Source organism: Podarcis melisellensis (genome assembly GCF_964234715.1).
Source record: "Podarcis melisellensis genome assembly, chromosome: 3".
Taxonomy (NCBI): Eukaryota; Metazoa; Chordata; class Lepidosauria; order Squamata; family Lacertidae; genus Podarcis; species Podarcis melisellensis.
The window spans coordinates 32,889,523-32,912,573 of record NC_138530.1 but is presented as its reverse complement, the minus strand read 5'-3'; the positions used below and the strand labels follow the sequence as shown (position 1 = coordinate 32,912,573).

At 41.0% G+C, this 23,051-nt stretch overlaps 1 protein-coding gene across 1 annotated transcript in view; it reads left to right on the top strand.

Moving 5' to 3' along the window:
- Positions 1-319: 319 nt before the first annotated feature.
- LCLAT1 (lysocardiolipin acyltransferase 1) overlaps positions 320-23,051 on the top strand; it is an 88,268-nt gene continuing 65,536 nt past the window's right edge. Inside the window, exon 1 of the mRNA XM_081904289.1 lies at positions 320-671. The gene's annotated coding sequence lies outside the window, so the exon portion shown is untranslated. The remainder of the gene's footprint in view (positions 672-23,051) is intronic.

Here is a 23,051-nt window from a genome sequence, read left to right as displayed (position 1 = left end):
AATAGGCATAGCTGTCAACGTTTTCCCCTTTTTAAGGGAAATTCCCTTATTCCGAATAGGATTCCTCGCAAGAAAAGGAAAAGTCGACAGCTATGAAAATAGGTAGTATTTTTTGTATGTGTGGTGGTAATTTTAATTATACTGCATTGAGGTGGGTGTGTTTCAGGGCATATAAAGCCACAACATTAAAAGGTAATTTCACGGCACGGGAGAAATCCTTGTTCTTAATAACAACAACAGAGTGCCATAGTTGGGTGGTTCGAGCTTCAGGGAAGGAAAAAGAAAGAAGGTTGGTCCATTGTCCTTTTTACACAGAAGGCAGGCGTTGCTCAAAAAGGGCGCTGTCTCTTTAAGAGAATCCGAGTCCCCACGCGGGAGAGCGCGGAGATCACCTTGGCAACCAAAGCTCAGGCGACAGCGGACCGGAAGTGACCCGAGGGGGGGGGGAAGAGTTCGAAGGTCGAAGGTGGCGGCGGGAGGAAGATGGCGGCGGCGAGGGACTTGCCTTTGCATCTTAGCGGCTGGGACGTGCTGATGGGGGTCCTCGGCAGCCTGAGCCGGGGCTGAGGCGCCCGTTGCTGGTGACGCTTCGGAGCGTCGTGAAGGAGCCGCGAGGGCTGAGGCCTCTTCCTCCTCCTCCTCCAGTTGACGCTTCTGGGTCCGCGCATCAGGTGAGGGGAGTGAGGCTGGAGGCGGAGAAGGCTGGGCAACGGCTCACCCTGTGGACGGGGGTAGGTCGTCTCCGGGTGAAGTGGGGTTGGTGGAGGCGCCAATGCGTGCTCTAAATTTATCCCCCTCCCCTTCCCCGGTACAAAACGGCCTTCGTCACTTTCCTACTTCGGTTCCATCTCTTTAAACAGGCTTTTCTTCCTTTTGCTCTCTTGATAGCTGGGTGTTGCGCACGTGTGACGTGTTTTCATTTCCTCAGACCTTTTAGAAAGTGACGTTGACTTGCATGCTGACGTGTGGGCATGGTAGTGGATTGTGGCAAGGGAAATCCAATTCAACCCCCTGGCCGGCTATGACTTCCTGGGGTAGCTTGGCCGCAATTGTCTTCTTGCAGCCCAGTGAAACCGAAACGCCAGCTTGAGATCTTTGGAGGAAGGGCTGGCGACGTATATAGGTGGGATTAAAATATGTGCTAGTTTCGAGTCCTTGTCTTTCAATTCCAGGTTACAATGGGGTGCTTTAATTATTAAGAAAATTGGGAGGGGTGCCTCATTTTGTATGCACTGAAACTCATGTTGTACATAATATAGCATTCTTTAATTAAACTGCCACCTGCCTCAGTTTCCTTACTAATATTGTTTAGCTCAGTTACGACACTGCTTTTGCTGGATGAAGTAGACTGTCGATACTGAGGAAACTAGTATTTCAGATGTTTTTGGACCAACTCCCATTAGCCTCAGCTAGGCTGCTCCAGTGGTCAGGGATGATGTGAACTTTAGCACAACAACATATGGAGCCCCACAGGTTTTCCAACCCTGCTGTATATTTCTGCTGATGTGCTAAAGTAGCACTTGCTACCCCATGTACACCTGTGTAGTTACTGTCTTGTAAACTCAAGCTTTTACTGATCAGTGTATACATTTGGGTGCTTTTTCTTCTAGGTCCTTAAGTTCCAGCTTATAAAGAAGATGTGTATTCAGAAATAAGTCCTACTGAGTTCTTACTCGAGCGAGTATGTTAGAATTGTTGCTAGCAGTGTATAATTAGGTAAAAGGAACTTTCCTGGTTAATGTCTTGAATACTAATGTGTATCCCTCACTCCCTTCAAAGAGTTCAAGAGGGGATACATGGTTCTTCTCCTCATTTTACACTTACTGACATACTGTGTGGTATGTTAGACTTCCAGACTGACTAACCCAAGGTCATCAAATGAGCTTCATGGCTGAATGGGGGTTCAAACCCCAGGTCCTAAGTCCAACACTCTAACTATTAGGCTACACTTACTCTATTTAGGCTTACTTCTTCAGCGACGCCCATAGCTACCAATCTTACTTAAGCACAGATAAGATGACAGTGTCAAAGGAAAGCATGAAACTCTAAGAACTTCCCTATCCAGGGCTGCCTTCAGATGTCTTCTAAAAGTCAGTTGTAAACTTGTATGATTTCAAAGAAAGAACTTTGTCAATGTGTAAAGTCTGTTCTGTTGAACATACGATTTAATGTTTTTGTAAGGACATAGTCAAAATAGAGCTTAATATTTGCTTTTTCACTTTTAAATATTTAAAACTTGTTAAATTTGTTTAAAATTTGTCTAATTCAAAATCTGATTGTGATTCATTTGAAAGAGTGCATAAAGCAATTATGTATTTGTTATTGTTAATGTGTTCCATATCATTATCTAAAGCTTGCTAGATTCATATCCAGTGGCATGGAATGTTCTCACCTTGATCTTGTTTTGCTGGAACAGTAAATCTGGTGCCTTCTTTGCTAATCTGGTGCCTTCCAGGTGTGTTGTACTACAGCCCATCAATCCCAGATTCTATGCCTGATGTGAATTGTACTTGAAAACATCTATAGGGCACCAGGTTGGCAAAGGTGGTGCTTGAGAGTTTGTGTGCCAGCAAGTGGGTGGTCCCTATTCTGATGCATCACAGTACTGAGATCATGAGATAAAGCTGGCAGGTTACTTCACAGGCTGGAGCTGAGCTGTCAGACGAATCCCAGTTTGTTACTTTTGCTATTCCATTTCAACATTAGATTATAAACAAACCACTTCTACATATTGCCTTAGGATTATTAGTATGGCTTCACATGCTGCGCAAGAGCCAATTTCTGTCTATTGGTTAACAAGACGTTCTTATTAACTCAGCTATGCTATTCTTCTTTGTTCATTAGCAGTCCACGTGTCAAGGTCTCTCCCAAAGGCAGGTTTTTTTATTACATTGGGAGAGGTTACACACAGATTTACTTTTCCACTGCTTCCATCCATCTTAGTTTATCATGGCTACCCCAGAATTTGGGCTTGGGAGTATTGGATTAACAATGGTCACCCTCCCAATTGTGCCCTCATTGACATGTAGAAGTTGGTACATGTCGTGGCAAGCTCCATTTGCCTTTGGACTTCTAGCGCTTGTGGATTTGTGGGTGCCCTTGTGGTCTTCTACATCCTTGTGGACTAGGTCTGCACCAACTGATGAGGCTGGAAGCTGAGAGACCTGAGGTGAGAGTGAGTGAGGCTTGAACTATAGGTTTGATATATTTTTAAATACCTAGATGTTGGCACCACATCTTTAGGTACCAATTTTGTACAGGAGTGATGAGGGAAAATTAAACTACCGTATTTTTCGCTCTATAAGACACATCAGACCACAAGACACACCTAGTTTTTGGAGAAGGAAAACAAGGAAAAAAAATACAGTGGTACCCCGCAAGATGAACGCCTCGGAAGACGAAAAACCCGCTAGACGAAGGAGTTTTTCGTTTTCTTAGCCGCTTCGCAAGATGTATTTCCCTATGGGCTTGCTTCGCAAAACGAAGCTTGCCCCACAAGCTCCGGGGATAGCGGGGAAGCGCAGCGCGTCTTCCCCGCTGTCCCCGGACCTCTTTTGAACCAAGGGGTGGCAACGGGAGAAGCGATCTTCTCCCCTCCGCCCCTTGCTTCAAAAGAAGGGGACAGAGGGGAGGGCGCGTGCGCCTTCCCCTCTGTCCCTGGAGATTGCGGGGCAGGCAATGGGGAGAAGCAATCTTCTCCCCACCGCCCCTTGCTTTAAACAGGTCCGGGGACAGAGGGGAAGGCGCGCATTGATTGATTGAAACCGTGCTTCGCAAGACGAAAAACTCGCAAAAAGAAAAAACTTGCGGAACGAATTAATTTCGTCTTGCGAGGCACCACTGTATTCTGAATCTCAGAAGCCAGAACAGCAAGTGGGATCGCTGCACAGTGAAAGCAGCAATCCCTCTTGCTGTTCTGGCTTCTGGGATAGCTGCGCAGCCTGCATTCGCCCCATAAGATGCGCACACATTTCCCCTTACTTTTTAGGAGGGAAAAAGTGAGTCTTATAGAGCAAAAAATACGGTACCTCATTTGTCCATCTAGCTTGGTATGGACTTCCATTTACTACCTAATCCTTTTAAACTAGAGGCATTGAGGTTTGGAACAGAGACCTGTATACAAAGCATGAGCTGATACAAAGCATCATTTTTAGAAGCTTGAGAGACCAGGCTTCTAGGTTTGTTGCATTCAGTTCTGACACTAGTCTTTAAGGATCTAAGCACACATTCTTTGTTAGGGGAATGGTGTTTCAGATAAGATTTCTTGTCTGAGTGATGCATTTCCCCAAAACATGCGTGTCTCAATCTTGTCTTTTTCTTGTCAAGCTTTTCAGTTGGGTTTGATTATAGCTGTCAGTTGCTGTTTAAAACGGCTGTTTCACATTGCTTTATTGTAACTCTGTTTTGTAGCACTGTTTTCAAAGTGTTGCTGCTAACATACAGTGAACCCTCGGGTTATGTTACCTTTGGGTAACGTAGTTTCTGTGCATGCGCAGAAGCAGCGCCTCTTCTTATAAAATTTTCGGGGTCTGCATGGACCCCCGGAACAAATTAAATTCGTATCCAGAGGGGCCACTGTATTAATGTAAGGTGGTAATGCAGATGTAGTTATGGGATGAGTGCATTTATAGTTTTGTGTCTTTTCAGGTTACTCTCTAATTCCTCTGTTACGTATGTTATACTTCATGTTGTAATCATGTGATTCATATCTAGAAAAATAGTACTAACTTGCTTGTAGGGTTTAGTGTGTATGATTTGAGAAGTCCAAAAGATACAAGTTGTAACATAGCATGGAGTTGTATATGCTGTTTAAATAACTGGACTTAAGTGTATATCTTTAGATTGATATAAACCTATTACTCTTTGACTTAAATCAATGACAGTGAGTGATGGCAACACATGGACACATGTGCTTCCATCTTCTTCACACATATGAGAAGTTGAATCTGTGTTCACTTTAGAACACAGGTGGCTAAGCTGTGACCCTCCAGATGTTGGGCTCAACTCCTATCAGCCCCAACCCACATGGCTGGTGTTTAGGGATGAGGCAAGCTGGGGCCTAAGAACCAACCACAGTTCCCATTGCAAACAACCTTTTAAAAAAACAAAACAACTGGCTTGAGATCCTGGTTTGTCCTCTGCATTTGTACATGACATGAAATTGTGGTTTGTTCTTAATTAAAAAGGAAAGCTTTCACTTCTCCTCTTGCACATGGCAGATGAGGCTGGGAATGTGTGAAATCATTAAAGCATGCAATGCCTTGCTTGTGATCACCTAAAAACTGGCTTAAGTGAGTGTCTGAAGCAGGTCTTTGTCATAAAAATGGAAACTTTGCAAAGTTTTTAGAAAAGTTTTTTTTATGGTTATAAGGCACAAAATAATTTGCACATTGAACATATTTTCTTTACAAAGTTGTTTGCTTATAACATCTTTATATTACTTAATAGAATAATATTTTAAACAGTTTGTAATAATAATAATAAATAATAAATTTTATTTATACCCCGCCCTCCCCAGCCAAGACCGGGCTCAGGGCAGCTAACAAGCAATAATAAAAACAAGTTGACATAAAAATGGGTTAGTCCCAATGGAAGTAGACCCATTGAAATTAATTGACAAGACTAACTTAGGTCCATTAATTTCAGTGGTCTACTCTGCATGGAATTTAGTTGGATACAGCCCAATTGAAATACAACATGGGTAATATTGTAAAATATAACATTGCATAACATAAAAACTAGTTAAAATGAGATTAAAAACAAAACACAACTGTATACCACATACAAAACCAAATAGTGTTGAAAAGAAAATTAAAGTTCCCAAATCCAGTAGAGCTTGGATAAAAAAGTTTTTAAGAGGCGCCTGGCTCAAGAATTCCCCGAGGGAGGGCATTTTTGAGGGTGGGTGTGATCACTGAGAAGGCTTGCTTCTGTGTTGTCACCAAGTGGCATTTGACTGATCATGGAATTGATTGGCTGGTCTGCACTTAGGATGTCCGGTTTCCAAGTTGTTAAAGCAGAGGCAGATTTAGGTTCAGTCGCACTGGGTGCAGAGCCTTGGGGGTGCTGCAGGGGTTGCTGCAACTATGATGTAGAATGGAAGGTGAGAGGCAGCCCTGCCCCCCAATTTTGGCGTCACACAGGGTGCCACTGAAATTTGAGATCCCAAAGTCTGCCACTGGTTAAGACTTTAAATGTCAACAACCAAACCTTGAATTTGCCTTGGTAGCGAACAGACAGCCAGTATAGATTTTTCAGCACCAGTGTTATATATGTGTAAAGCTTGTTAGATTATTCATTCTACTTAGATGCTTATATCTTGGGATGATTTCTGTAGGATATTTATATCAGTCAAGAATTGCAGTCTAAAATAATTCACGGAAAGGATCCATTCTATGTACAAGCAATGTAGAGCTGAAAAAGATAATTGCATATCAGTGCCGGTTTCATCTTGAAGTATTTAGAAATCAATTTTGGTTTCTCATAATTACAGTGTTTGAAGAAACAGGCATCTAAATGGAGGGCAGCATTTTGGAAGACATGTACTTTTTTTTTCTAAAGTAGACCGTTTCTGTGGTGACATTTTCCATTCATTTTATAAATAGATGTAAATTTGTAGGAAAACTTTTTTTAAACACGTTCAGATGAGTTTCAGGAACATGCACTGCCAACAGAATCTTGCACATCTCCATGTGTGGAAGAAAGCAGTAAAGAAACTCAATCCCAATGATACAGAAACACTGTGGGTAGATGGTTCTCATGTTTGGATAGGTTTTATTCAGAGCTTTTTTTCCAGCCAGAAGTTACCGGAATTCAGTTCCAGCACTTCTCAGGTGGGTGCCATTCTAAGAGAACAAGGGAAGTGTTCGTGGTGAGTTCCAAAATAGTATTGGAATCATTCATTCATTCATTACATTTACAGTAGAACCTCTATTTATTCCACTCACGGACGTTCCAAATTGTGACCACGGCAAACCCGGAAGTAACCGGCGGGTTTGCTGCCATTCACGCATGCGCAGGAGTGGCGATCACTGTTTGCGCATGAGTATGAGCGGCAATTGCTCCTCACACCTGTGCACAATGGACGGGCCTCCGTTGTGCTCTTCACGCCTGTGCACAACGGACGGGCCTCCGGAATGGATTGTGGTCGTGAGTAGAGGTTCCATAGTATATACAACCTTTATCTTCCAAGGATCTCAATGTGGTACCCATCTTTCATCCTCATAACAACCTGTGAGGTGGGTTAGGCTAAGAGATGGTGACACTTCCTGGACAATAGTAAATGTTCTGCAATAATAAATTGAAGTTAGGAATTTGGGAAAGACGTGCAAGAAAATCGTCCAAACAGTAGGCATAATCCAGAGAGCTTTGTTGGACCCAAGGGAGCTTAATGTTTTTTCTTCTCAAATACCAACCCCCAGATAGATTTTATAGCATTTTGTGCTGTGCAATTGGCTGTTAACAGGGAAAAATTCAACAGACCCCTTGCATAGAGATAATTGTTTGGATTTTGGTGTATGTGGATATTTTCAATGTGTTCATGCATATATTGGGCTAGATCCAGAGTTGCTCTTAATGGTGTTCAGAGCAGGAAAGGGGCAACCCAGAAGTTTTCACTAGTTTCTCCTTTGTCCTGCAGGTCTGTTCTGTGGGACTGAAGGACTCTCAAGCAGCATGGGGTGTGGTGCTGGGGGCTGCGGGGGGAAAGAGGAATTGACTAAAATTGCCAACCCACTCCCCTGGATCACTGGATCCTACTTTGCTCTGTGAATGGAAAGAACCCTTTGTTTGTGAAGGGCAAGAATAGTTCCAGTCCATTCACTGTAACAAAATGCTCAGTTGAGAAATATAAATACACTGAACAAATAAAGTAAGATGCCTTTCAGGGCTATGGCTTCCCTCCCACACATTATGTCTGGATCTTGAATCCTATTTTCCATTGAAACACATTTCCTTCTGGTCTCCTGAATTTTGCACTGTGCACCTATCTGAGGAGTTCCTGACCTTGTTGAATATAATATGATTATGGAAAATAAATGACTGTGAAATATGATAATGTGCATGGAAAATGTTTTTTTTACATGGTGCCTTAAATGTCAATAATTTGTTTCATTTTTAGGGTGTGGGTTTTGTTTGTAATTTGGTACATTCTTGAATTTTTCATTTTGAATGTTTGAAAATTAGTTTAATAATGAAAAGCAGCATACCCAAAAGCTACACTGATAATAGAATCATAGAATTGTAGAGTTGGAAGGGCCTCCAATAATCATCTAGTGCTGTGTTTCCCAACCTTGGGCCTCCAGCTGTTTTTGGACTACAACTCCCATCATCCCTAGCTAGCAAGACCAGTGGTCAGGGATGATGGGAATTGTAGTTCAAAAACAGCTGGAGGCCCAAAGTTGGGAAACACTGATCTAGTGAACCCTCTGCAATGCAGGAATCTCAACTAAAGCATCCATGACAGATAGCCATGCAACCTCTGCTTAAAAACATCTAATAAAGGAGAGCCCACTACCTTCTGAGAGAGTCCCTTCCACTGTCAAACAGATCTTCCCATCATCTAGTTCTTCCTGATGTTTAGTCAGAATCTCCTTTCTTGTAACTTGAATCTATTGGTCCAGGTTCTATCCTCTGGACCAGGAGAAAATAGACTTGCTCCATCTTCCATGACAGCCCCTTTAGATGTTTGAATATGGCTGTCCTATCTCCTCTAGTCTCCTCTTCTCCAAGCTAAACATACCCAACTCCCTCAACCGTTCCTCATAACTCTTGGTTTCCAGATGCCTGATCATCTTGGTTGCCTCTGCATATGTTCCAGCTTGTCAATATCCTTCTTAAATTGGGGTGCCCAGAACTGAACACAGTACTTTAGTTGATGTATGAGATTAATCTACCGTAATACAGGCATAGGCAAACTCCGGCCCTCCAGGTGTTTGGGACTGCAATTCCCATCATCCCTAGCTTACAGGACCAGTGGTCAGGGATGATGGGAATTGTAGTCCCAAATATCTGGAGGGCTGGAGTTTGCCTATGCCTGATCTAATAGGTATATATTACTGTGAGGCATCTCCTTTGCAGCACATAAGCCATCTACATTCTTGGGAAAAGCCATAATTGAAAAAGTGGTTTAAAGTCCTGTTTGAAAGCATGTACTACACAAACAAAGTGTAATACATTTAGAAGCCACTACAGGAGCCCAGCTGCAAGCAACACACTTAAAATCATAAAAATAAATGAAAGACTGGAACCGAAATAGAATGTACTGTGGAATAACAGATGCTGTGGGCATTCTGGAGGCTCCAACTTGCTTATTTGAAATAATAGCTGCCCACTGTTTGGTGTTCTACAAAGCAAATTGTGTACTTGTGGATGTTCTTCCACATGAAAGCTTTGCATTCATTTTTGTTGAGTTGGATCTTATTGTTGGTGTACTTTTCAAATTTATTGAAGGGCAATCCGAACATGATGTAACAAATTCATTCTTAGGGTCTCCCATGGCTTTTGCATTGCTGATTATCAGCTCTGTACGCTCTTCCCAATTCTCCCCAAAGCTAATGGCATATTTGGAGGGGTATTTGCATGGGAGAAAGGTTAAATACTCTCTGATAGAGCTGCATATCCTTAATCTTCAAAGCAGCTCCATGGGGCTATTGATTTGCACAGTGGTTCTCAAAGGGTGTGTCGCGCCACACTGGTGTGGCAGCAAGGGATGGCAAGTGTGGTGGTAGGATTCAAGGGCAATCAAAGAAACATTTAAGCATTTCAGTGTAATATAGTATCAAAATAAAATTATCTGCAGAATATTGGCAGATAGCTTTTCAAAATGAGAGCAAGAGCAAGGCTTTTTCCTGTTGATATTTGAGTTGTTTGTCTCTAGTTAGACTTAATATAAATGAGATGACCCATCAAAAGCAAGTTCACACATCTTATTGAGTTTGTATATATATTTAAGGTACGTATGTAAGAGGCTCGTTTATAATTCTATTTTGGGAATGATTCATGTTCTTATGTAGCTGCATTGCTTAATACTTTCTGGATGTCCCATGATCATGTTATAAAGTAGCTGTGTTCTATGTTATAAATCAAGTAGCGCTAGGAATTGTTTCTTTTTGTTTTCAATGTGTTTCTTATTAATTAAAAATTTGGTATAGCACAAGCAAACAAAAAATGATTTGCATCTATTGTTGTATTGACCCAACACCCAAAGCTAGCATGTGAATAGCTTAAACACAGATCTCCTTTAGCTCATGCATGAATCTAGACCTAGCCCTTGGTGGTCAAAGGATTGTTCAGTCTTATGCTTGGGACTGGCACCACTGCTTGATTCCTGTAACACTGGTTCTGGCACTTGTTTGGGAATATGTTCCAGTCCATTTTGCATATGTTACTATGTGGCCAGGGCTTTGTTCAGCTAGTAATGAGCTCTGGAATTTCAGATGAATATCTTGATATTATGGAAACAACCACATCTTGGCAAAACAGTATGCCTTTGACTGATTCAAATAAAAAGTACAAAATACTCCATTAAGCTCTAGTTTGAAATATGAAGTGCTTCAGCTAAAACACTTAAAATGCAAAATATATGTAACATATGTAATATGACCATAGGAAGCTGCCTCCTGCCAAGTCAGACTATTTAGTCCTCTAACTCAGCACTGTCTGCACTGACTGGCAGCAACTCTCCAGGGTTTGCAGGCAGGAATCTTTCCCAGCCTTCCTTGGAGAAGTCAGGGATTGGAAATGGAACCTTCTGTGTGCAAAGCATTCCACCCACCATTCCTGAATGCATTTCTGAAATAAAATACTGTCTTAATCCTGGAATGGTTTGTATAATTGAATCTTCAGATTGTATTGAAATTTATAGTTTAACAAGCACTTAAAAGCAGGGTTTCAGAAAATTGTGGTTGGCCTTGGTAGCCTACCCCCTTTTCTTTTTTTTCTTGAATAGCCAGTGCTGTTTCAGGGTTTTATCTTGGTCATTGAACAACTGAAATTCTTGGGTGATCTCCAATAGAGTCCATCTGTGAGCAGAATGGACTTCTTGCTTGTGCAGTCCGGAAAGAGGAAGGAGAGGAGAGAAGACTATTGCCTGAGTGGATTTCATCCCCATCCCTAAATTTTTTAGCTGTCATTAATTTTGTAACTTGGCAGTTTTGCCTTTTTTTTTGCAATAAATCTAATAAAAGCTCAGAAGTATACAACATATTACATTTTCTGGTATAAAACCTGAAAATGTAGAAAAGTTATGGAGTTAGGCCTTAACTTGCCTCTTTGTAAACCCTTGCTCACAAAAATTAGATTGTTAAAGTGGAGGGAGAACATCTAAGCTTGCAGAGCTTCTATTCTTCAATGTTCCCCAGTTCCTTTCTTTAAAAGATTACCTCTCCTACTACATGCTCTGCTCATTTGCCTGCTGCAGCACAGGAATTTACTAAAATATCAGAGAAATATCTACCTTTTGCAGGACAGGTGGACAGGAAAGCAGTTGCTCTCTCATGCTGCAATAAACATGTTACAGGAAGACAGCCATTTACAATATTGTGTATCATTTTTGAAAAAAAAGTGAATGAGAGGAAGATCTGTGCGCTAGTGGTTGAGAGCACTGGCAGGTTGCAGAGGCATTTTTTAAAATGTGGTGTTGTAGCAAGTATTTATTTCTATTTTCCTCTCTTCTTGTTGAGAATGAAGAAGCTTGGTATTCTCTCTTCTCTGTAACTCAACTGGACTTCATCATGCCATATAGTTGCTCATTTAAAATGGCACTAGACTTCACTACTCTCCTCTTTGAAATGTCAAGAGATACATTGGGTTTGTTTGGCGATCATCTGTTTGCCTTCTTGAGTATAGAAAATGAGAAGCTGTCTTGAGGTCTCCCTCTTACTGCTATTACTCTTTTATGCTGATAAATATTTGTGTATCTGTTGCCTAAAAGTAAAAGAAATGAAGCAGATGCAGTGTTAATACACTTGAAAGATTTCAAATTCAGGTGACTCCCCACTTATGTGTGGGTTACTTTCTGGGCCCATGTGCACATACAGTAAGTGAAATGCATGAGTGGGGAACTAGGATGATTTCTTCTTCTTTTACAACAAAAAAGTTCAGAGCTATTTGGAACGCTACATAACAAAAAGCAACCCATACTGTACCTTTGCCTACAGATTGCCAGAAAGGGCAGAGAACAATGTGTTTGAGCCTGCAGCAGTACAGCTTCCTGCCCGACAGCTGTTGAGCAGGGCAGTGCAGCAGCATTGAGAGCTCCCTCTCGCCATTTTGGAGCCCATGTCCCTCCCTCCCTCCCTCCTTTCCTCCCTTCCTTTTTTAAAAAAACCCTTTAAAACAACTTTGGGCTCTGGGGAGGATCTCCTCGCATGCTGTGAGGACTTTCCAGCTCTCTCCTATCATTTCCAGCTTACGTTGTTGTTTAGTTGTGTCCAACTCTTTGTTACCCCATGGACCAGAGCACGCCGGGCACTCCTGTCTTCCACTGCCTCCAGCTTTGAATTGATGTAAATTGTTAGATTGATTGACGCGGCAGCTAAAAAAGCCAATGCAATTCTGGGCTGCATCAATAGGAGTATAGCATCTAGATCAAGGGAAGTAATAGTGCCACTGTATTCTGCTCTGGTCAGACCTCACCTGGAGTACTGTGTCCAGTTCTGGGCACCACAGTTCAAGAAGGACACTGACAAACTGGAACGTGTCCTCAGGAGGGCAACCAAAATGGTCAAAGGCCTGGAAACGATGCCTTATGAGGAACGGCTAAGGGAGCTGGGCATGTTTAGCCTGGAGAAGAGGAGGTTAAGGGGTGATATGATAGCCATGTTCAAATAGATAAAAGGATGTCACATAGAGGAGGGAGAAAGGTTGTTTTCTGCTGCTCCAGAGAAGCGGACATGGAGCAATGGATTCAAACTACAAGAAAGAAGATTCCACCTAAACATTAGGAAGAACTTCCTGACAGTAAGAGCTGTTCGACAGTGGAATTTGCTGCCAAGGAGTGTGGTGGAGTCTCCTTCTTTGGAGGTCTTTAAGCAGAGGCTTGACAACCATATGCCAGGAGTGCTCTGATGGTGTTTCCTGCTTGGCAGGGGGTTGGACACGATGGCCCTTGTGGTCTCTTCCAACTCTATGATTCTATGATTGCCCACCACTGCACATTTATGTGGTCACCCATGTGTTGATTGCGTGTAAGTCGAATGATGTCCGTACATGAATTTTTGATACTATGCAGCTCTAGAAACAATATTTCAGTGGCTTATCAAGATATCAACCTTTTTCCAGTTGGTGGTCCAAATGTAGTATGTCCGCCTGTCCACCTAGAATGGGGAGACTTGTGAGCAGTAGAGGAAATCATTTTGTTTCTATCGGGGATTGCAACTTACAGCTTTTTAAAAAGGGTTTAAAAGGTGCTACCATTCTTTAGCAGTACATTCAGCTACAAATGAATTATTGTGTATAAATACAAATTTATAAAGCTTCTTTTCAAAGCCTTGCAATAGACCAGGCCTCTGAGGAGGCAGAGTTCCATCAAGGGCATTCTTCAATAGGAGCAGTGAGGTAACCACATTCCAAGCAGCATTCACAATTGTAATTGTTCACTCACTGAGGATCTTATTTTTCCTGGGGATGTAATTGTTCCTATGCTGAATTTTTCATGGCATTGGGCCTACTTTTTCAACTTGCTATCTCTAGAAAAGCACTTCAGTTTTACACTATGTTATCTTGGAAAGAACTCTTTGTGAGTTGCAATAAGTTTCTAAAAAAAATATTTCTAATGATTGCAAGTGACAAGAGGATGGCTTTCTCACAAAAACCTGATTTTCAGAGAACAGAGGGTTGAGCTGTTGAGAACATAAGGTTTAAATTTATTTGTCTTCGAATAAAAGTTTCAAAGAAAACTTGACAAGTATCCACTGTTTCCAGTGTTTATATCTGGCAACATTTTCATGCCAGAATGGACATTTCAATTTATAATTTTGTTATCCCACATCAGTGGTTATATCTTGGGTTTCAGGTCCCAGAACTTAACCTTAAAAATACCTGTTTAAGTAGGAACTCAAGCTACTAGAAGCAATCTCTCTCAACTTACAACTGCATTAATGGTAGGCATGGAGCTCTGTCATATGAAAATTGTTCATTCCTTCATTTAACACTGCAGGGTGGCTCAACACAGAACCTATGCTGAGTACAAATTCTTGTTTTGTTCCAAGGGTTGACTCTTATTAAATGTATATAAACTTGGGCCAAAGCAGAAATGAGATTGAATGAAGACATCAACGTGTTAATGAAATGGATGTGTGCTCATTCAGTAGTCTTTTTGTCATGTTAGCAGTTTGTTGTCATGGTTCATAAAATAGCAAGTACTTATCAGTACTGTAGAATGTTAAATAACTGTCAAATATACTAATAGAAAACTTGACTCACCAAATGTCACTGCCCAAGGGGGGGAGGTATTAGCATGCTCAGAAGTACCAACCACCCCAACCCTTTTATGGGGGGGGGGGGAGAGGGTGCACTTTTAGTGGCAAGAGACGAAGCCCTAAGTGCCCCATTCAGCATGCTCATTGACAATGCGGACTGTTTGGGAGGAATGGGGTGGCGGGGAGGAAAGCTAGGGTGGGGGAGAGAAATAACCTATACACAGAAGCACTCCCTACTGCAACATTTTGTTGCAGACCCCACTTGTTTTACCTGTTCAAACACATCAAAGGAGCCTGAGTTCATCTCTAAATCAGAGGAAAGAATTCTGCTTTGAGTGCATAAGGGGAAAAGTAGCCTAACTAATGTAAAATATGCCTGGCTCTTGAATAGTCCTTTCTATTCATTTTTTCCTAATCAGCGAGGTGGGGTGGAAAAATTCTCCCTGCTGTTATTTTCATGGAAAATTTTCCATGTCTTAAAATACATTAAAAAAAAAGCAATTAGCAACATAATGAATGGATGCAGCACCAGGTGGAGAATTTTCAAAGTAGTAATTACCTTTTTTCATGTTAGTAGAGCAAATTGTCCCCTGTAATAGCTAAAATGAGAGCTGGTTCATTCACATCCTGGTGTGCAGATTGTGTACACAGGTGCAGGACAAACTCTTAGACCGCAGTCTTTTGCCCACTTACCTGGGAGTAAACTGTATTGACTTCATTTGGACTTTTGAGTAAATCTGTGCAGGATTTCATCCTCCCCGCTTGTAGAGTGTGTTGTGTGATTGAGTGCATACCTGCACACATACTTAACCAATGTGATCTGCCTTCTTAGTTGACCTTATATGGGACTCTGCTTCATGAAGTTATTACAAGACCTTTAGATGCCCCAAACCAGGTATTTTAAGAGCACATGGGAAGCAAAGGCAGGATAAAACAGGCTATGTAGTCTGGCTGAACTGTGCTGTTCTATTTACATCAGTTCCAGCTGCAGAATTCTTCAGAATATAGTGACATCAGGAAATTCTGTCTTTAAAGTAATGACTGGCATTTAATTCTTTAGAATTAACAATTATGTACTTAAACTTATGTACTTAAAATGTCGTGTTTTATATTGAAATAAAAATACATAACATCAGGTGTTTGTTCCATACAGTTTTACACTAGAACTGCTACAGGAAATAAATAGTTTTCTGTTTCCCCAAAATAGAACTTTAGCCAACATTATATCTTCAAAAAAGTCAGTGGGATATTATAAAATAACATTTTAGAGCTAGTGTATCCCTCAAGACTAGAATTCCTGCACACTTTTAGTGCCTTAACATTTTACACTGAAAGGAAATTAATTCTTGAAAGAATGCTGTGCACAATCCATTTGAGACAGTTTTGTTAAAGAAATACAAGCTGTCAAGAAAGCTGCAGCCAATGTTGAATTATTACAATAACATTTTCAAGGAAGTTTTCATTAGGAGAATTCAAAGTAATGTTTCCAGAACTGAGTTGCAGATCTGATTGGAATGCTTCACCAGTTGGTAGGCTAAGAGTCTTGTGTTAGATTAAAGGACTCTAGATGATCAAAATGTATGAAGGTAGCGTGCAGACATCATTCATTCAAAGCTTTAGGTGGCATTAAAGTCAATGGTGGGGAAGCTTTAGCTCCTGTAATTCTGTGTATCATATACGGTTTAAAAGCACAGCGGGCAACCTATGAGTAAATTCCATGAAGATCATTGTTGCAAGTGAAAACTCAATAGACTGGATGTAAATTAAATTAGTTGCATTTAGATCCCATTGAAATCAGCAAACCTGGTTACCTCACTACACTGCTGAAATAATTGCACTGGCTGCCAGTTAGCTACTAAGCTAAGCTCAACTTTTGTTTTGAGGTACAAAGCCCATCGATGCCATTGATGCTTGACTAGCTGGTAACTGAAAGGACTAAGAGGACTGGCTAAGCTCCAACTTGGTTTCCTGGGCAGCATAAGACTGTACTGGCAAGGTTCTGGTTTCAGCCCTGCAAAGTATTCTAACATCCCACTCCCAGCTCACTGTTTGGTGTATGTCAGGAGATGTGAAAAGAACTATTTCCTTTATTAGGCATGTAACTAGACTATCACTCTGGTTGGAGGCAAAGCATGGCCTTTATTTCTTTTACAGACATTTTCTCCCTTCTCTACATGCATGCTCTCTGTTAAAAATAAGTTGTTTCGGAGTTTCAGCATCTATGCTTTTATCTCCGGAGGCAGTTTTCCAACTCCTCTGAGTCCAGGCAGCCTGGGAAATGGGCCTCAAGTAATCCTCTCCCCCCCCCCCCCCGTTCGTTGTTCAGATTGAAAAATGTCAGCAGCATGAACCAAAATAACAAAAGGACGAGAAGGTATGCTCAGTCATTGCCAGGGTTTACCGAGCAAAATTCCCTTACTGCCCTCCTCCATCATCAACCATTCTGTAAAAAACGAACAACTTTTCTCTGTCTTCAAAATGTGTTTACTAAGGATCCTTTCATACATTTACCTTTTAATGAGGAAATAAGTGTAACCAAGCCTCCCTCTGCATCTTTTGGCTTCTGGAAGCAAAGTTTATTTTCCTTTCCTGCTAATACCAGAAGTGCCCCTGAGCACTTCTTTCCCCAACGGCGGTCCCCGGGCGTGTCTGGCCTTAAATGGGCTAGGCCCTGCCACCCCGGCCCGCTGATTGGCGGGTGGGGTGGAAGGCACGCCCGGGGATTCCCTCTTCACGCGGGGGCAAGGTCCCGCCCCCGCGTGTGTGGGAGGAGGGTTTTGCCCGCAACCCCCTCTCCTCCCAGGTCGGAAATGGCTTTGCCTGATGCTCCTAGAATGAGAGGGTTTCTTAGACTTTTTCCCTCGCACACTCATCCCATATTGGAACTGTTCCCTTCCAAGTTCCTGTGGTGGCAACAACTTCTTAATGAGCAAACTACTATACTCAACAGCTTTTGAGATTAGGTCGAGGGGTATGATTTACCTGTACACAGTTATCTGTGACTGACATCTGTCTGGCATTTCAAGGAATTGTCAAGGAAATAAGATACTACAAACTCAGGCAAATGTTTTCCATCACCAGTGTTTTCCACTTACCATTAGGAGGTTTTCTTTTCTGATGTCTAATCTCACTTTACCTTTTCATAGTTTTAAAACAATTTCTTCTTGGTCCATTTTCTGTGCTGTTGAATAACTGTTTTGCCCATTTCTTTTAGGAAATATTTTGAGATGCTAAAGACACTCTCTTTCTCTTAGAAGTAATTGGAGTTCACCAGGGGTGGAGTAGCCAAAAATATTCCATTCCCTGTAATCTGAAGTGGTAGAATGCAGAATTTGATCATTTTGTGCTGTTTAATGTGCCATTTGGCTCTCATATGAACATTTAACTATATTAATTTCTCTACTAAGGGGAACAGCTTTTACAGAATTTTGTGATCTTCCTGTACAAGTGGCTGCAGATATATGATGACTTCTTTCCATTATGCCAAGTTCTTGTAAATGTAAATAGGAGGTAATAGTCCTCAAAAATCCCTAGTTAAGTTTGATGAGCTAGCTTTCCCAGCTCTTGCAGGTGCCTTTGGACTGAGGTCATTGTTTTTCCTATGCATTGGACATTCCAAATTCTCTAAAATTAAATAAATGTACTTTTTACTGAAAGTGGAACAAGTGATGTCACAAATGTAATGCTCATGAAATAGAAGATGTTAGTGACCTGCTGGTTCAACATTTTATTGAGGAAAATGTCAAAAATCTAATTGGGGATTGAGCTAAAAAGATGGTTCAGTTAAAAAATATGGTTATTTTAAACACCAGTTAAGGACAAAACCTTATCCAAACTCCATTTAAGAAGACTGTATACTTATATACACTTTATTGCTTATTTTTTCTTCAGTCCAAAGTTGCTGGTTTTTAATGGTGGTTTTTAATTGCTTCTTAACCCACCCTTTATGGAATGTTTTAAAAATACAAGATGCTTTTCACAATGAATTGGTACTTCAGATTGTCCCTGTTGTTGTCCTCTCCAAGATCATTACAGACGGAGCTGACAGGGAGATATGAAGTGATTTGATTTTTAATGCCGCAGAAATAGACATTTCTATTGTTTCCATTTAAGGTGTGAAGGGATCAAAACCATACCCATATAGTTTAAAAATAACATCCTGCTAACCAGGGTTGCCAGGATGCAACCTGTCGAGCAAGCATTTACATTCGATATGCATTTATAAAGCAGGAGTTGAGGTCCCTACTGGAATTGATGGGAACCACTGAAGGAAACAGACATTTTTTTTTAAAAAAAAAGACAGAATCAGTAACTATGGCTGAGGGTTGTTTTTGTTTTTAACACCCCCCTCCCCAAATCTTATTTTTTAAAAGTAAACTTCTCATATTTTTTGCATTTGAAAACTAAATTGCTAGAAAGCATAAAAGGGTTTTTTTGTGTCTGTTTAAAAAGGAGCTGTGTTCATAGCAAATATGATTGCCGCATGTAAACTAGTGTTACACTAGTGTTTCCCAAGTTAAGCATGTAAGGCACCTGAGACCTATGTGCAAATACTGGGACCCTGATAATGCCAGCATCTGTGTGCTTTCTGTGAATCATACATTTTGCTGTGGAAAAGGCCAATTAACACTGGTGTCTTATGTGCCAAACACATTTGGTGCTTAAAGTTTGGAGCTCCTATGTATGCATGGAAGTATGAAATGTTTAAAAAGGCCCTCTCAAAATAGAGGACGCGATCCTTTTCTTCTTTGTAAAATAAAATTATCAGTGGAAATTTCACGAATAAGCCTTGCATTCCATTACAGATGTTTGTGGTTGTGACTATCCCAACAGAATTAAAAACAAAAACAAAACAAAACTGAATCCCTTGGGAGGTAGTATAGTTGCTCTTTTTTGACTCATTCCATTTTTCAGAGCAAAAATGACCAAAGAGCTATTGCATTTATTGCTGTTGAAATGAGCACCATGAGATGGTAGAAATGTAAAGAATGAGTTGAATGAGTTTGTGTCTAGAAAGCTGTGAAGCAGTTGCATGGAATTGTTCACACACACGTATACACAGACACACAGACACACACACACAGAGAGAGAGAGAGAGAGAGAGAGAGAGAGAGAGTGTAATAATTAACAAACAGGAACAGTTTTGATGGGGGAAAAGCTACAAGCTGTGGCTGATTAGTTATTCCTCTCTGGACAATTCTTGCTACTGCTGCTCAAGTCCAGATTGTGTGAGATTTCATGAATAGGAATACAGCTGAGAATAAAAATGAGGCTTCTTTCCATCACTCTATTTATGGAGCAGCTGCTTCACTGTTTGACACCCCTTTTACAGCCATTTCTAAATAACTTACCTGGTGTTCTCAATATGGCTTTTTGGTTTGACGCTGCGTTCATTGAGAGTAAGGTCAAATGAGAAGAGGGAGGGAATATTGAGCCATTCATTGTCTTTCTGTGATTTCCTTTCTTCTTTTAATGTGGGCATTTTGTTCCCTACAAAAAACTTATGACCTTCTTGATCTGTCCTTGGTATTTGAGAATATAATTAATATTTTCTTATATTTTGAAAAAAAAACCTCTGAGGTAGTTAACAATGTTTTTAATAGAAACACAAATGAAATAACATAATCCTAAAACAACAACAACCCACTAAAACATCTGTCAAATCTGTCAAACATAATATATAAAACAAGGAAAGAACCAGCTTAACAGCATAAAAATCAACATTAAGCTACTGCCTGGGGGTGTTGGAAGTATGTACCAAGGCTGCTTTAAGGTCATATTTGTTTTTTTCAGAAATCAAGATGCTCCTTCCTTCTTATATGTGCCTTATTAAAACACTTCCTGATTTCCTCAAACTGTTGTTTGCCATGACGTCCAAACTGGCAAAACTGTGTGTGACTATCCCTCCAAACCAAGATTACAAATCAGACTCACATTCTAAATCTAGCAGAATGTGCATCACACTTCTGTATGAATGATATAAATCCAGTGACCCACTCCCTTTTCGTCACCGCAATTTAATATTTGAAGAGCTTGAATGGAAGGGAGAGAGAATTCTGCTGGGATTGTCCTGCTGGGATTGTGATGGGAAGTGATGAAGGCAAAAAAAAAAGGAATAATGTTCTATGCCAGAATAGATAAGTTGGGACCAACAGATCAGCAAACTGGTAATGAAATGACTGTAAGTGGAAGAAGATAAGTAAAACAAAGAATTAGTGTAACATGATTGTCAGAAAATATAAACTATATTCCATGTCACTAGCATAAATTTCACCCCAAATGTTCAATTCAGGATGTGTCTCACATCTTTTATTGTCTTGCATAGTAAGGCAATTAATTATATGAAACCAGTTTTTTGTCTTAAGTTTCAGAACTGATTTGTCATGTTCACAAAGTTCATAAACCTCAGAAAAGATCATGGGATTAAGTGAACATAAATTTATGCCAAAATAAATCTTGCTACTCTTTAAGATATCACAAGACTCCTTTGTTCGTTCGTCCTTTTTAAAGAATAGTACCTAGAGATGTTTGAGAAGAGATGCTGGTTTAGTTCTTGATATCCAGAGAAGTCCAGAAGGGTAAAAAGAGTTCAGCATCTGCTAAGGGGAGTGGATTGAAAGATGACATAGCAAAATATAAAGAAACCTATCTAATAATTATTTCAGTTTTTTCGATACTTGGTGGAGAAAAGTGTGTATTTATATTCTTTTGATGATGGTGAGGTCTGAGTTTGGGAGGTCTGAGTTTGGGGGTGGGCAGAGACGGGGATTGCAGCTGATTTGAAAGTAGGCTTCTAAATTGGATCGATGGTTTTGAAGATTTTTCAGAAGCTGAAAATGCACTTGAACATAGAGGTCAGATTTTGGCTACTGTGCAGCTGCTTGGACATTTCTTAATTTTAGAAACAGTTAAGATTTTTATTTTTAACCAGAAGATAGGAATAGATTTCATATTGTTTCATGTATTTCATGGGATGCAGTTCTTCATGCGTGCATTCTCGTTTACTGTAGAGGCCAAGATCTTGTTTTAAAGCATTTTTGGAAACCATAAAAGGTTTTGATTTAGTTCAACTGAACTTTAGAATATGGGAAGAAATCATTTTTACCACAAACTCACAATAATACTTCTCCATGAATAGTAGTAGTAAAAATAAATACCTGAATATTCTCAAGCTAAAAGAATGGAAAATAGTTAATCACAATGACTAGCACTAGCGAAGAATAGAAATAAGAAATCAATGTCACAGGAAACATTGAGATTATGTTTATCTTTTGTATATAGAAACCTGCCCGGAGAAGCAGGTTTCAAAAAGTTTGAAGTGAAACTTTAAGCATGTGATAAAAGTTAAGTTGACATTAAGGAATTAAAGGATTAGTTTAAGCAGCAGGAACAATGGTGTACTGGTAAATTTTGATGGGTAGGACTTAGAAAGGAAGCTGCTTTATACTGAGTCAGACCATTAGTCCATTCCATCTAGCCCAGTATTATATACACTGATTGGCAGTGGCTTCCATTCCTCAACAGCACAGCCTGGGGATAGATGCCAAGGACTGCATCTGGGTTCCTCTGCATTTAAGAGACATGCATGGTCTGCAACTGCTGTTCTACACGTCCCCAAAGGCCCTTTCTAAATATGACAGTCCCATAGCCCATATTCCTAGAGGGAACTGATATACACTCCACAAGACTTTGAATCAGCTGGCACTCATAGAATACTAAGCTGCAAAAGGTGGGTTTTGTTAGTATGTTGGAATTTGTCTGGGGAGATAACTCAAATCACTGATCAGTCAGGTGGCATGACTGCTATCCTGTGCATCGGTATCTGAAAAGCATGTTGAGTTTTAACAAAAGAGCTTGAGTCAGCTGTAGTGCAGCCTGTCAGGGAACTGTCATCCGAGGAAAAAGTGGTGGACAGGCTCCAGCAGAATAGGAGAGACTCTGCAGCAGCGGAGGGAACCAGCAGGGGGAGTGCCAGAGTCACTGCGGAGGAAGGGCTCTGGGACACTTCCAGTGGAAACAGTGAAGAGGTTACTAGACCTCCCTTAGGAACTCCATCCCTTCGCCGGAAACTGTCACGCAGAGAGTCACGAAGGCGCATGTCTGTCAAACAACTTTTATGTTGGCGTAAGTTCCGTAGCCGCCCACTGTCAGATTCTACCAGCGACTAGCGGAGTCATGCTTTGGGGGAGCTCCGTTAGTGCCTGGGTTTGGATGACCAGCCAAACCCCAGCGGGATCCAGCTTTTACGCGCAAGCAGCTCATTATCCCATCATAGCAATCTGACAGTCTCCGAAAGCAGCTTGTGCAAGCAGAGGGCATCATGAGCGAACCAGCCGGAGCAGGAGGAGGAGCGGGAGCAGGTCCAAGCCTGGAAGAAAGGTATAGGGCGTTGGAGGTCCAGCTCGCACTGCAAACGGCGAGGCTAGAGGAGAGGAGGGCTCAAGATGCAGATAAGGGGAAAACCACCCCACTTGCCAGAAGGGTGCCTGGATTGGTGCAGAAATTTGGGGGGGATCCCAGGAACTATCAAGCCTTTAGGACAGAGATGCAATATGCTCTCAATCTACTGTTTGATGACTTCCCCGATGAGAACTCTAGAGTGGCGTACGTGATTGGCCATCTAGAGGGAGG